This window comes from Colias croceus, chromosome 18 (assembly GCF_905220415.1).
Source record: "Colias croceus chromosome 18, ilColCroc2.1".
Lineage (NCBI taxonomy): Eukaryota > Metazoa > Arthropoda > Insecta > Lepidoptera > Pieridae > Colias > Colias croceus.
In genome coordinates this window covers 7,267,329-7,281,613 of record NC_059554.1, presented here as the reverse complement: position 1 = coordinate 7,281,613, position 14,285 = coordinate 7,267,329, and the positions used below count along the sequence as shown (strand labels likewise).

General features: G+C 31.6%; 1 protein-coding gene across 3 annotated transcripts in view; it reads left to right on the top strand.

Annotated features, from left to right (window-relative positions):
* The first annotated feature begins 2,871 nt into the window (after positions 1-2,871).
* LOC123699554 (homeobox protein prospero) overlaps positions 2,872-14,285 on the top strand; it is an 80,635-nt gene continuing 69,221 nt past the window's right edge. For 2 of the 3 annotated variants that reach the window (XM_045646528.1, XM_045646526.1), the window contains exons 1-2: positions 2,879-3,370; positions 8,990-9,042. The gene's annotated coding sequence lies outside the window, so the exon portion shown is untranslated. Of the gene's footprint in view, positions 3,371-8,989; positions 9,043-14,285 lie in introns of all 3 variants that reach the window. The other variant, XM_045646527.1, reaches the window with a different exon arrangement.

The following is a 14,285-nucleotide window of genomic DNA, read 5'->3' as shown; positions in this document are numbered from 1 at the left end:
TATACCGGTACGCGCAATAAAAAAGAATCGAAAACCGTCGATCATGTGATCGGTCGACAAATCGAAACGGGTCAAGCACAACAGGTGAGTTGCGGAGCGCATCAACTAAAAAATAAAATATCGAAATGCGAAAAAATAATAAAAATCAGCAAATATAGTAAATTGAAAAAAGAATAGTTGCGTCCTTGTCTCGCCCGGGCGGGCCGCGGAGCGACGTCTCTATCGTGAGTGCGCGCACGTGGTTTCGGCGGTCCCGCGGCGGGCGCGAGCGGAGCCGGCGCGCGGGGTGACCGAGGACTAGAATGCCACATCCCGTCGCGGCCCATGCCGACCGGCTGCGTTGCCCGTAACCTCCGATTGACCTCATTTTTTTTTCTTCAATGTAAATATTCGGCTCGTTTGCCGCATAGTCTTTAAGCGGTATTAGTTCCTCTATCAAGTTTTACAATTTTATTTATTTTTTCTTACGTTTATTAGTCTCAAAATTAACTTAGAAAGGTGTTCAGGACTTTTTAGCGTACTTTTAAGTGAAAGAACTTGATGTGACTGTGTTAGCGATTTAGAAACTTTGTACAAAGTATTCAGTTTTCGGCTTAGATTTTTGGACTGGTTATTTTTGTGATGCTCTCGGAGTTGAAGAAAATTTACCTAATTAATATAAGTTTCGTGACTACGAAGATTTGTGTAAAATAAAACGTCCAGGTAAATGTGGTGCAAAATATATTTTTGTTAACAGCGGTAGTGCTTCCGTGTGATTTTTTGTGTTCTTTTTGTTTTTTTCCATTTTGTTATTTTGATTTGTTGTTATCGGATCTTTGTAAGAGTGAAATCAAATCATTGACCTCTTGATTGGTTGATGAATAAAAATTGTAAATAAAAATTAGTTTTGATTAAAACCTGTGCTATTTTATAAAAAAGTAAAACGGTTTTTTTTCTTAGTTTCTGTGTAATGTACCTAATTCCAGTTTTTTTTTTAATTTTAAAAAATATGTTTCACTTGTCAACGATTAAATACGTATCTATTATTTCAAAGATTAATAATATTTATGTTAACTTAACATTTTGCTGATTTTAAATCCATGCACCTGCATTCAAAATGCAAACTTAATACAAAATCTTGATAAAACAATTGTTTCGAAGAAATAAGAACAGACGAATCTATTGTAATTACTTTTAATCTTCGACTTTACTTAAAACTATTTTTCCATCCATTTTTTTTATTTCATATAGGTATACCTACTTATATAATGTTTTAACATTTTGTATTTTTTCATATTATAAAATCATTTTATGTAATATGCCTTATTAACTCTCGCGTAGAACTTAATTTTTTTTTAACAATATCATTACTACTTCACCATCATACATATATTTTAGTCCCAATAGCTTGCCTTGAATCACATTAACAGTAAAAAAAATATATGTAAAGGTCATTTTCGCAAAGATTAATTCATGCAATTATCATCTAGATGTGACTTTGCTCAGACAGCGTTTTTTCGGAAATCGATGTCTCGTTAAAAATCGCGATGAGTTCACTGACCTTGCGGCAGCAGCTGGACCGAGCTCTGATAAAGAATCATATTAATTTATCCGATTCGATAGTTCACAATTAATCGCTGTATATTTTAAGTTTTTAATTTTGCCACTTTGATTTTTAATCTGCTAAGTCCTATCAAGGTAAAGTGAGTATTATCTCTCCTTCACTAAATAAGGCTTCTTATGTATTTTCATAGATTGTTTTGCTATCGTTAAAATGTACGTTTATTACTACAGTGATGCTATGAGATTTTTTATTTTTATTTTTGTAATCTTTGATTTTGTTTGAAATTTATTTTGTTATTGAATTTTTTGTTAAATATTTTTTCATTATTTTGTGTTAAATTTGTGTAAGTATGCGATGGTCCGTAGAAATCAGAGTACCTATAGGTAGGTAGATATAAATAGCATAAGTCGTTTTTAGTTTCCTTTCATATTTCATTCGCACAGCTTGCTCGTTGTTCGTAGCTTGATATTTGAAAATTGTGCTTATAAGACAATATTCAATATCGAATTTATTGTAATACCTACCTATTTACGACGTAGGTACTACAACAGTAGACTCACAAGCTTAAGATAGTAAAAAAAACGAATTCATATTTTGCTATACTGTGTTAGGTACCTACACGTTTTCACAATATTATGATATTTACACGTTGCCCATTTCGGATACTCACAAAAAAACATGAATAAAATTCTCTTTCAGCGACATCCATTATTATGCATAAAATGTGTTTTAAATACGTATCTCTCATTGATATTGTCGATGCCGATTACGCGGATTTTTTGCGAATGATTGAATTTTATTTACAATTAACCCGGCCTCGGTATCGTTGAAAGTGAGAGTGACGATTAAATGCCATTTAAAAATAAAACAGCACGCCGCCATAACATTGAAGTGTCGATAATTTATTTTTAAAAAATGTATTGTTTCATTTTGTTTTTATTATAAAATTTCCGATTTCCCTTTCAAAAGAACGATTAATATCTTTATACGTCCTCTGGGCACTATTAAATACAGTTAAACAGGAGCGTTAAACGTTCCTTTGTTCACGGTACGTCCGCATTACGTACATAGAAAAAAACGTAAGGCGTGAACAAAAGAAACGTCTTGAGCTTAAGAAGCCGCCCAAACGCAAGGTTGAGTGTAGTGGGCCCGGGCCCGCCTAATTTGTCTAAGGCGGAAAAATCGCGCGCCGATTACAAGTGGCTCGTAACGAAGTCGGCCCCGCGGCGAGAGAGGCGCGGCAAAGCAGGCTGGGGGGTAGCGGCGGGGGAAGGGGGAACCGAAGCAGGGGTGGCGGCGCGGCGGGTCGCGAACAGTCTCAGTCGTCCGTCTGGAGTCGCGGCGGCCGGCCGGGCCGCGCGGCGCAATACACGTTCCTCGTGCTCTTGTGATTGTAAATTTAATAATACAAATTCAAAAATTAATTAAATTTTTAAAATTCTAACCGCGTCGAATCGAAGATATTTTTAGGCTAAAATTTCCCCGATCCCCCATTTTTTAAACCTGTTGGCAGTGAATAAAAAGTTTTGCGAAATTTTTAATATTTACGTCGGTTACATTTCTAAGAGATTAAACGTTTGGCCGTTATTGAGAATATTTTTTATTTAAGATTTATTTTTTTGAACTAGCGAACGACAAATCAAGTGAGCAATTGATGATTATAATTGATTAATGATAAGCGTTAAATTAATCATAAGGACTTAGGAGTAATATAATTTAACTGACTGCCACATACTTTATTGAAGTATTGTATGTTGTTTTGACGATTGTGATTTTTACGGACTTTGAACTGTTTTGTGATCCAAGGACCAAGACTTCCGGACCAAGGTGCTTACTTTTAAATAATAAGCTAGATATTTTTAGTTATAATATGTACCTAGTTGATTTGTAGAAATAATTGTTATTATTTACAATAGATATAATATGCTATCGAGTGTTCTTGTACTTATATCATGTGACATCCGTCGGAAGGCGTCTTGCCGTTTCTTTTTAATTTTATGTTACCTTACTTTTTAACTATGTACTTGATATTTTGTTGATTATTTTATTGTTCATTTTATGTTAATCCTAATAAAACAACCTACAATTTTGATTTGCATTATTACATTAAATATGATTTTTTCCTTTTCGGTTTTTATTTTTTCCTTTTTTGGTTTATACCAAGGTAAGTTGCATGGTTTTCTTCAATATACTTATATATAATGTATTTTTTTATAAAATTTCTCCAATTGTACAAATCTGGATGTGTAATAAAATAAACCGCACATTGCCGATATCATTCCTTCTGCATAATTACCTACGTTCCGAATTTGTAGATAATGCATTGGAAATATATCTATGGATTTAGTTATGTGGATGTGATTAAAAAAAATCATTTAAGTACTTAAAAAAGTTGGAATAAAACGTCTGTAAACATTATATCATCATGGTCACCCTCTTTAATTGTAATGAACCGAAATGAGCTAATTTTCGCTATCCGAATATCAAAAAAATGTATTAGCGATTCATTATCGGATTCAAAATAAGTTAATTTATTTTTTATAGGTAGCACAGCGTTATTTAAAATTAACTGTACATTAATTAATAAGCAGTGATATTATCATTTAAGTTGCTTACAAAACAAATTCCAATAGATACTAATATTCTTTGTCATTAATTAGGTAGGTACCTAGGTACTTACCTCCTCAAAAATAGATGAACAGTTCTATCGCAATAATTCAGATTTAAAGGCAAACTTTTCCAAAAAGCTTATATCTACGATAAGGTATGGTACCTATACCTATCTAGATAATTATTATGATTTAACATTGCATAAAATTACAAAATGAAAGGCTTGATAGGTATCTAATATCAAGTACTTACTCTATCCAAACAGTGATTGGTATATATTTAATCTAATCAATTATTGTAGGTAAATTGAAGGACAAACAGGTAGGCGTATATACCTAAATAAATAATATCTTACTCACATCCGCAGGAACCAATCAATAGCGAAATTGGCAGATGTAATTTTTCTTAAACAATTTTAAGAAAAATTACCTACATCTTTAATTTTTCTTGGACAATTAAAAAAAATTACATCTGCGTAAAAATACATAAAACTGCATAAAATGCATAAAAATACATAAAACTGCATAAAAATGCATAAAAATACATAAAACTGCATAAAAATACATAAAACTCAAAAAACCAATGTTTTTTGTACGAGTTTTATTTTCCTATAGAGTAAACGTAAGATTTCAGTTAAATAAGTAGGTATATTATCTACTGGGTGTGTTGTAAATAGTTTGAACAAATATCGGTACGGAGAGTTCGTATTACTTAGGTACTTAGCTAATTAAATTGATGTGGGCTTAGTTGTTGATTTGGGACAATTCGGTACCTTTGCAATTGCTTGATTATAATTTAGGTAGTTATATTCATCAAAATCTATGGTCTTATATGTATTGATTTTGATTAAATACCAACGAGGTACAAAAAAGATTACACTAACATAACATAAAATATGCGATATAGGTACCTAAAAAGGAAATTTTCATACCCTCTCATCATGTTTTGCGCAGAAAACTTACCTACAGAATATGGTTTACCTAAGATGCTCATAAGATAGATGAAGATAAGATGTTCAGAAAATATTATCCAGGAATACATACCTAAGTATGTAGGTAGGTACATCAATTCGAATACCAGGAATGGCGATCGATATTATTAATTTAACAAAAAGTACTAGCCGTAAGCCTAAAGCTTATTTCTAGAACAACAGCAGGCTTTTTATTAATACAAAATATTGAACGTTTATTAAAACGCATATACAATAAAATAGAAAAAACAACGTATACACTTTTGTGAATTATTCGTAGAAGGTAACAATTAAAAAGCAAAAATATGTTCGCGCGTATTTGCTAAATTATTGCGGCAGGCGCTACAATTAACGTATGTTTTGTTTGATAAAATACATATCGGCATCCCAAAATACGTGCGATTCAGTTCACTTTTTATCGAGGTTGAAATGTTTCAATATCGTTTATTAAAAAATGTTCTAACAATACCTAATACCCAAATTAATTAAGAACATATTCACTAGAATATTTTATTTTTATAGTTGAAAGTACAATAGGTAATAAAAAACCATTAGATAAGTTTTTAACAAAATTTAGTTTTGTATCGATCACTGTAGATATTAGGTATAGATACATTTGATAATAAACTATCCTCTATCATGACACACAATTAGTGATGCAACGAATACTACTTTTACGAATACGAATACGAATACGAATATCAAACCTACTATTCGGCGAATACGAATACGAATACGAATATCTCGCCTTGGTAATAAAAGACTTATTTATTTAATGAATGTTAACTCTTCTAATAATTAAAATTTACAATAGGCAAATTTTTATTTAAAAAACATAAAATTCGTAGATTTTCTGGTTTTAGGCGATTTTTTTTTTCAGTCAGGATGTTTCCAGCCGCTAAATAAGTCTTTCCGAAGCGACTGTACATGGCTTCAGTGAAAAATATTTTTGGGCGAGTTTTTTCTGACTTGGAAAATGGACATCTTCTCGCCAAAAGGCCAGTGGATCAGCAATCTCTGCACACGTCATATTTTTTTGCGCGATTTTTGCAGTAAATAGAGTTGCGTACAAAAATATTCGTTTTTAAAAATTAGTATATTCGCCGAATACGAATATTCGTATTCGTATTCGTTGCATCACTACACACAATCTACATTTTAGGATCATTATTCATTAACTTATTACTAGGCATTTTCTAAACCTAAAAAATGTTGCACGGCCATAGAATAATTTACTTAAATACTAGAAATAGACATGTAAGGGTTTTATGACTGAAGCATATTATTTGTATACGTAGTATATTATTATTAGTCTGTGATATTATCATCTTAGATTACAATTACAAAGCATTTCTTAAAACATTCTCACGCCCACGATTAAATTATTACTAGCTGTTTTATTAACCATTTTATTTACAATTTTGAATTCTTATAAAAATTTACTTCATCTTTGATACTTTTTTTTCAAAACAAATTATATCGCCACCTATCAACAGTACCTAGTAAGAAGCATATTATTGGACCTGCCAACGTTTGTTAAATTTATCGTAGTGCAGCTATTACGCGGTAGATGGCGCTGAATGTGTAAGCGCAAGCGCATAACAAGAAAGTGCCCAAAACTTTGACTAGATGGCGTTCTAGTCGCACACTATTAATAATACAGAGAGTACATAATAATATTCTTAGTACTAAACATTGAACAGAATAAGTATAGGTAAACTATAATATAATTCTTAAATGTAATATTGATGACATTGACATTACCTGAATCTTTCTAACAAAAATATTTTTTTTTGCTTATAGTTCTAAAAATCAACTAAAGATGTCGCTACAATATAAAAAACAAGAAATAAATTAAATTATTCAATCTTTTTAACGATTAGATGCTTCTTATCCCTTATCACGACATCTTATTAACTTTAATACCATATTATATTCATAATAACTATTGTAGTAATAGGTATTTCTTAGCAAGTTCGTGGGTGGGCGTACCAAGACGTGTGTGGGTGGAGTATCGCTAAACTTCTAAGAAAGGGGGCGTTGGAAGACAAAGGCGGGACTAGTCGGCTATTGGCTTAGAAGGAACTTAGAAATTTAGGCACATTTCATTGTTATACATATAAATCTTGGGTATTGTTATAATTATTACGAATTTTACTGAGCGCATTATAACAGCATTTTTTTAGATAATTGGTCTAATAATGAGGAAATAGTTACTTATTTTACAAGATATAATCTGGTCCTATAGATAATACAATTACAAATAGGTAGAGAATCGTTATAATTATTTCGTAGTTCATACCTTTATATTTTTTATAGAGTTACTGCCCCGTTAATTAATTATTTCCTAAAATATAGCCTTTAACTTTAAAAATAGTATTTTCAATTGAAATATAGCTATAGATACCTAATAATAGATTTGTAAGTAGGTATGTAGGTAGGTACTTTACTGTTTTTGTGTACCTAGTTGATAAAATTTGTATGTCAGATAGGTAGGCACCTCAGTATGTGAAAAATGTTTAGATGTAGAGACTCTACATCCCACTTTATTAAATATCTAGATACTTAATTATTTATATCTCCAAATTTAACGTAAGTAGACTGTATTAGTTTTAGTAGTTTTAATACCTTACGGTAGATAAATGAAAATATAGCAGTAATTCAGTTTAACGCTATTCAAAACTTCACGGAAATATACGTTATTAATCCTCAAATTGTTAGTAAATTATCTCTTATCAGACAAAAAACACAGAAGCAACCGAAGCTTCAAAAAACACAATTTCAGTGTTCACAAATCCAAGAAGAACGAAGAAACAATATGAATAGCGGCCAATAGTAAAGTAGGTCACAAGACGGGAGGTGAGGTTAGGGGAGGACCTAAGATGCAGGCGTGGCTAACTTGTACTGCAAGTTACTTGCTTATAAATCGATGTGTTCCTTCGCTTTTTGGATAGTTTTAAGGGCTATTTATTTGGCCTTTTAGCACGTTATTGTATCGTTCATAATCTTATAAAGGCTAGGTTTATTCTAAAACTAGCTTCCGCCCGCGACTCCGTCCGCGCGGAAAAATTAAGATTTATTTTTTTTCTACGTATTTTTCCGGGATAAAAAGTATCCTATTCTATGCCCAGGATAATTATATCAAGTTTCATTGAAATCGAACCGTTAGTTTTCACGTGATGCCTAAACATACATACAGACAGACAGACAAGACAGACAAAAATTTTTTTAATCACATATTTGGGCTTGGTATCGACCCAGTAACACCCCCTGCTATTTACCTATTTTTTCAATATTTTCAATGTACAGAATTGACCCTTCTACAGATTTATTATAGATATATATACCTAGTTGGAATGGAAGGAATGTTCCTAGTTGAGGCGATCGTCGTGTCTAATTTGTTTTGTATTTATGTATTGTTTCCAAATAAACGATTTTTATTTATTTTTATTTTATAGATGAATATTGTAGAGACTAGAGTTTGTAGGGAATTGAATGATTTTAAATAATAAAAGAGTAGTATACCTATATTATTTTGTAGATATATGATAACTATTACGAAGAAGGCAATGTAATTTTACATATAAATATAATAATTTAGGTACCTACCTACTTACCTAGTTAAACTAAATTTGTTTTGTACCTAGAGTCAAGTAAATAATGGAGATGGAGGTTTCAGATTGATTGATATTTTGAAGTCTTGTTGGATTTTTGTTACCTATAAGATTAATTAGAAATTATATATTTGTACATACATATTTTATAAAGAAGATAATATTAAAATGGTTCATTAACTCAATTTGAATTATTAAAAATTACTCTATCAACAAGAAATAATGAAATTTAAATGTATGTTTTCTTTCCAGACAATCTACCATCAGCCGAGAGTTCTCAAGCGTTGTGTATTTTCTTTTAAAAGGTGAGTAAGACTTAAAACCTTACCTTTTTCTAGGAATAAATGTTTTTTTCTTTCTTTCTTTCTTTCTTTCTTTAAAAATATGAATTATACAAATCCTTATGCTACACAGAGAGCTAGGTACATTATGAATATTACTATCTAGCTATAAGGCGAATACAGAACCTTATGACTTTATTGTAACCAAGAATGTATTTAAGCATTTAAAGTATTTTTTCTAATAGGTATCATAAATTTTGCGATTGAAGCCTTGTAGGTAGGTATCCACTTGAGCATGCTCGGCCGAATGAGCCGCTCATTCGCCCGAGCATGCTCAGGGGAACAAAATGAATATTTTGGTCGAACGAGCCTCAACATTGAAAAAGATGTGCTCAGGCTGCAGAAGCTCAAAAGGTAAAAATACCTACTACAATAATTTAATAAGAACATGATTTAGTGTCAAAAAAAATTCTTATTGGTATAAAGAATAAATATTATAGGTACCTACATAATAATTATAATCCAGTTGGTATATTCTGCCTTTATAAATTCTACAAATATGATTCTCATAAGAATTTGATATTTTTACTTTTAAAATGTTTGCAATGAAAAACTTGTACCTAATAGGTAAGTAGATACCTACTAAAAGAAATAAAATTTTATCAGCGGCACCAAGACAAACTGTTAAGTGAAAACCCAACTTAAATTTTAAATCAAACGAAAATATAACCAAATTACATCTATATAACGCTCCAATGGAAGACTCCAACTTATTAAAAAAGAAATCTTCAAAACTCGACGTCATTAAAAAGAAACTTGTTTAGGCTGTAACGAAATCCGCTACAAGTGTTCACAGAAATCTAAAACTCAACTAAAAAAAAGAAAATAGAAAAAAATAAATTCCACAGACTATAAAGGTGTTAGCGGCGGTAATGATCGCTAAGATTCCCGCTTCATCGCGCAGTTCTTAATTCCGAACGTTCCCCTAATGAGATCTACCTTCGTGTCTGCGTACAATGGGACGCCATGCGTGTATTTTCTTTTTTTATTTTTCTAAACCGATTCAAGGACCGCGCGCATTCAGCCAGAGCATTTAAAAAGATGCAGTTTAAGTAATGGAGCATGGAGGTTCTGGAAAATGAGGTTGCATACTTTTTTAATTTCGTTAGTGGGTTATTGTTTAGTACGGTCTTGTGTGCTCTATGTTAGGACTTGTCTATTTTCTTTTCGATACAAAAAAATGTATTCAAGTTTTTGCTAGGATTTTGTTGAAAGTTGGAACCCTTTCATTAAAATTTTCCTCAAAGAAAACTATGAATAGCTTTTATTTAGTTATTGTTTTGTGAAAGAACTACAAAGGGTTGGAATATTATGTTGAGTATGATTATTTTGCAGAGATGCTGTTACAAAAATAAGAACAGATTGTGTAAACTGTAATAAGTAGTTAAACAATGACGTGAAATCATATCTACAATTAGATTTGTATCCACAATTCATAGACATTAATATCATTTGTCTAGCGTGTTGCAACATTCGAATCACTAATTAGGGGCAGAGACGTGATGTTTAGTGTACCTACATTTAGACATCAAACCGTGAACATCGTGCGGTAAAAGGAGATTTTAAAAGGCGCACAAATGCTGAAAGACTGTCAGAGTCGCCTCTCCATTAAAACGTGGAGAGATGCGACTCTGCGATTAAAGACTTAAGATACCGTTTGTAATTACACGTTAGATGCGGGCTTAGTGGTATTATGTAATATACAAGTTACGTTCTGCTTTACGACAAACAATTTCTGAACGAAATGGTTTTTACGTTTCTAGGTTATTGTTGTAAGGCTTGGGAAATGGTTCATAGTTCTTTATCTACACTGCTATTGTTGAATAGCATCTACTTAGTTAATAATTACTTAATGAGTTTAATTATTTTCGCTTACCTATAGAACTTAATCTATGAACTAATTGTAGATTAATGAAATGTAGAGCGGCCGTGAATAAGAATTGAATTTTTTTTAAACATTTAACACACTATTATCTATCAACTCTTTGAATATTACTTAAAGCCATTAATATGTAATAAAACCGTAAAATGATAAATGAACAAAACTTTCAGCAAAATTCGAACAAAGAAAACTCATAAAGTTTCTTGAAACCAAGAGACACTTAATTGCTTTTATTCCGGGTGTTGCCTAATGCGAAAACTTTAAAACTTGCTTTTATACCCGCGAGTGACGACGCGTGAAGTGTTGGTACCTAAGTTGCCGTGTAACACTTAATATGGAAACACACGGTCAAATATTGTGCGCTGGAACGCGCCGGTTGCCGTGGTATAAGAATTGTGTGCAATCCGTAACAAAAATTTTACTGAAAATATGTGAGAAATAGAGCCAATTTTAAATTACAATACAATTTATTAAAATAGTTATTGGTAATACATAGTCTTACTTCAAAATATGCTTAGCGCACACGCTTATATGAATTTAAATAGATTACGAAAACTGTTGAATGAATAAAAGATATATAACATAGGTAGGTACCTAAGGTAAGTTAGCTATTTCATATCACATCACATAAGTAAAAAAAAATACCTAAATAAATATATTTCTTTATCACATTCCAACACGCGTTTATTGCATTAGTAGGAGCTACGACCTACGCGGGCTACGCGTCTTGTATTACCTACCTACACTGATTTAAACCAAATGTATAATTTATAAACACGATTTAAACTATATTGACAGAGTATACTAACTTCCAGTAACGAATAAATAAAAGTATAAATATAAGTCGCGTTTTCCAAGTATAAATTTTCCGTATATTTCCCTCTATTCTCCAAGTCTATTCAATTTGCTGGCTCTGTGAAATTTTCCAGTCCTCACTGCTAGCCCCTTGCGGAATTCTTCGTATGAAATGCTGACTCATACGTTCAATCTCTTACTTTGAACGTAAACGTAACGTGTTTTAGGATAATATTGGAAATTGAAATTGAAACATGTTTATTCGTAGTACCTACCTACTAACCAATACGCTTTCCTATATTGCGAAAATTATTAAAAATTGAGAGCAATTCATAATATTAATTTGTATGTAGATATAGATACACTGTCCGAAATATCTACCTTTCATTAATTTTTTTTTTCACACGTAAAAATCAATTTTACCGATCTACAGAGCTTTAAGCTCTTTAATCTTTTACTGAGCACTGGCAAAAAGATTAAATAAGAAGCTTGTTGCGGCTGTACTATAAAAGAAAAAAAATCGAATACATAATATCTTTGTAAAAACTATAGGTAATAATATGACGTCATACATATCTTAAAGTTATGTTTCAAGAGCAGAGACCGTGACGGCCAGCCATTGGTCGACTCGTGGGCCGTAGCATCCGTTTCCTGAAGCTAAATCGATTAAATTATGTATTGTACCTGTATATTACTTTAATTTGCATAATTACGGGTTCGATTGTTGGTTTTTTAACCATTTTGAATAATTTACTTAGATAATTTTAATTAGGTTTATACGAAGTTTTGTTTTTTTCAAATTAATGAGATTAAATTAAATACCTATTGCTAAAGTTAAAAATAAATATGTATCAAGATATTTTTTTATATCTAAAATATGAACGAAATACAGAAACTCTAATTAAAATTTAATAAAGTTGACGAAACAATTAATCAATAATAATGATAAATTGAAAACTTTCAAGCAATATATTTAAAAATATTCAAGAAAATAATGTTAGGTAGGTATAGTTATATCCACAATTTAGCACTGCTATTATTTGGCTCTATAAGATTGTCCTTAATTTCCACAAAACATAAGGCCAACAAACCATACGAAAGACATTTTTTACTATAAAAATCTAACATAAAAATATTTACCCCCAAAAATATATATCGAGTATATTCCTTTAGGGTGCCTGACCAGGTGGTAAGACAGATGTAGTGACTTACCATGAACGCGTGTACAAATTAATATTATTGTTGGAATGCACTTTGGGGTTGAGGTGCATGGCAACAATCTTTGCATTCTTAATGTGACTTGATTTTTTATGAATAAGTCGTATAGGATTCATCTGTGATTATTATAAGATAATTAATTTATGAGACTCTTTGAAGGTATAATTAATTATATTAGTGTCAAAATAACTTGGTCTTGGTACATAGAGACATAGAGTACAATATTTATTGTAAAAGATAGATATAATTATGCAAGAAAAGCTATCGGTTTATGTGCTTGTAATTTGGAAAAATTATAGATTATTATAAGAGACGTAATGAAAAATAAGATTTGGTAAATTGGCTCTTTCATCATTCATGTACCTATTACATAAAAAGCTAATTCTCTTTTAAAACTGTACATTAAACATACTAACTTAAATAATGGCTAATAACTGCTTTGAGAAAATTGTTCCTTAGTTGATTATAAATGTATCGAAACGTAAGCGCCGTCATAATACTCATAACCGATTAACCGTAGCATGCATCTTTAGAAAAAAAATAATAATCGGCAGAAGCTTTGACGAGGGCGCCGCAGTCGCGTGGCTCGCCAGGTGCGGCGTCCCCTACCCTGTCATCTCTTTATAATAATACTTATTATTACAACTCCTTATTATTTCTTGTTTTAATTGTGCACCCGACTTGCCTTTTACTCCTTTTGTTCGCGTTTAATGGTGTTTATTGTTTTGCGTTTTTTTAAATGCGTGCGCGTGCCGGCTGCATCTGTAAGATTTTCAAAGGCAATTTAAAAAATTTTTGCAATTCCATTTTTGTTTTTTAATGGGGGCAAGAAAACGAAAAATGTGCAAGTTAATTCTCATTGTTCTCGTGATTTTCGTGGATCTTTTCAGTGCGACTCGTTATTTTTGGGGTCGTAATTAAATTCATTAGAGGGCGCCAAAATGACCTATTACAGGATTTGAGGCGATCTTTTTAAACGAAACAATTTGAACAATGCAATTAGAACAGCTCGTAATAATTGGTTTAAGAGTAAGTAGGCAATAAGTGTTTAGTTATATAGGACAATCCTTCGATCTATTTTTATCGCACTGTTAGTATAAATCTTCGTTTGTATTTGATTCACGTTAATTCTAATTGTTTTGTGCAACTTTTGCGATTAGGCTAAGGTACTATAAAATTGTTCATTTTGTTCACATAGAGAGCTCTAGAAAATATCTTAGATTAGTTCATTCATCTGAGAAAATAAGGGCCATTGTAAATTTCGTACACAATATTTCAAGTTAGATTAGCGAAATGCCGATGTAACCGCGGC